The sequence below is a fragment of the Nomascus leucogenys genome, chromosome 7b, assembly GCF_006542625.1.
Source record: "Nomascus leucogenys isolate Asia chromosome 7b, Asia_NLE_v1, whole genome shotgun sequence".
In the NCBI taxonomy this organism is placed as follows: Eukaryota; Metazoa; Chordata; class Mammalia; order Primates; family Hylobatidae; genus Nomascus; species Nomascus leucogenys.
The window spans coordinates 21,342,563-21,344,806 of NC_044387.1; positions in this window are offsets into that span (position 1 = coordinate 21,342,563).

Sequence of the window (2,244 nt, forward strand, 5' to 3'; positions counted from 1 at the left end):
CTGAGTTTATACCATCTTTCCAGTAGTACACATGAAGAAGAATTTTCAATCCCTTGAAACAAACAGCAGAGATTATATGAACACTGAAAAGGTGTAATTTAAATTACTCCCTCTCATCTCAACCTATTTATTCATTTCTTCAACAACTATTTTGTGTCTACTGCATGTCAAGCACAATAGGAGGCAGAGAGATGTAATAATCAGAAGAAACAGATGTTGAATTAGCTCTCATAAAATTTGAATTTTTCACCAGTCACGTGGTGAAAAGGAATGTTAAATACAGTGAGTTCTAAGTTTCTCTTCAAAGAATATATATATATATATATTCAATTCTTTATTCTCCATTTTTAAGTTTAAATTCCTCATTCTTGTCTCCTTGCCCCTAGTTTCAGTAAACAACTTTCCCACCAGTTCTAATTGGTAGTTCCCGTCTGTTCCCCTGGTTATCTACTCTGTCCTGAGTCACCCTGGTCACCTGCTCTGACCTGAGTGACAGACACTAATTTAAAAAAAAAGAAAAGAAAAGAAAATAGGAGCAACGACAGCATTCAAGCCAATGGAAACATACAACTGTGATGTACCATGTATAGCGAGCTCTGAGGACATGTACTAGGCAGACGTCATCTGGCCAGAGAGATGAAAGTTTCAAGGCATAATCTCTATTTGAGTTAAAAAAAAAAAGCGGGGGGATGAGTATCGGTTACCTGGGCAAAGAGTAGAGAAAATAGTATTGTAGCCTTACAGCTCTAGTGAAGAGAGTGAGGGGGCACTTGATACAAATGACTTTGGAGAGATTCGTAGAAGCAAGGTCACGAGGGCTTTCTTAATTACAACACATTTTTCTTCATATCCTTAGAATAGTGATGGTGACTGTGAGTTTCCTTTTCTTTTTTCTTTTTCTTTCTTTTTTTTTTTTTATTTTTTATTTATTTATTTATTTTTTTTGAGACAGAGTCTCTCTCTGTCACCCAGGCTGGAGTGCAGTGGTGCGATCTCGGCTCACTGCAACCTCTGCCTACCAGGTTCAAGTGATTCCCCTGCCTCACCCTCCTGAGTAGCTGGGATTACAGGTGTGTGCCAACACACCTGGCTAATTTTTGTATTTTTAGTAGAGACAGGGTTTCACCATGTTGATCAGGCTGGTCTCGAACTCTGACCTCATGATCTGCCTGCCTCGGCCTCCCAAAGTGCTGGGATTACAGGCATGAGCCATCACGCCTGGACGACTGTGAGTTTTAATTGGAGGATGGCATAATCAGATTATCATTTAAGAGAAACAAAGAAACTAACTGTCTACTATACAGAAAATACATATGAGAGAAAGAGAAATGGATTAATGAAGGCTACTTGGGAGTCTACTGCTGTCTTTAAAGTGAAAAACTTTAATGGCTAGAAGTAATGTACCATTGGAGATGCAGAAATACAGATCAATTTGTGGAATAATTAGGAGGTAAAACTGACAGAAATATTTGATGTAGGGTTTGAAGAAGAGAAAGGTGTCAAGCACAATTTCTATTTTTTTCTGAAGTGGAAGCATGTTGGTTCACATTCATGAAAAGGATGGAGACATTGTAAAACCAGGTCTGGAAAACAGTCCTCTTTTTAGTTGTGAACATGTAAAGTTTGAATTATCCTAAAGCAAATAAGAAACAAGAAAAATAGAGTTAGACTTGAGAAACATAGTAGACCATTATCTCTGTGTAAGTGGAATTGAAGTCTTTGATAAAAATGAGGACCACTATTCTATATGGACAAAAAGAGCATTTAACAATCTGAAAGAGGAAAATGCACCTTCTAAGAAAAGAGAAGGGGCTTGTGAGGAAAAAGACAAATGAGGAATGTTGCTCTCAATAGAGCCAATGGAAAACAGTTTAAAGAAGAATAAGTACTCAAAAATGCGGAAAGCTTCTGGGGTCAAGGATAAGAAAGAAAAAATACAAATGGAGTTAGTTACACGGAAGTAAGTTGTGTTTTATTGAAGTAATGGAAGTCGAACCTGTTTTGCAAAAGGATGATGTGTGAAGGAGAATAGAGAAAATGGTGACAGAAATTTTAGAAAACTCAATGCAAGAGTTTGACTTCCTCAACTGTGGCCTCGATACCCTCTCAGTTCAGTAAGTGCGGGCAATTTTGTTTGCTTCACCTCTTTTGTTTCTCATTCTCAGGACAACTGTCCTTACTTTCTTGATGGCTGGTGTCTTGAAAACTACTGTTTCTTTTCTTTTTTTTTGTCCATTTTGTTTT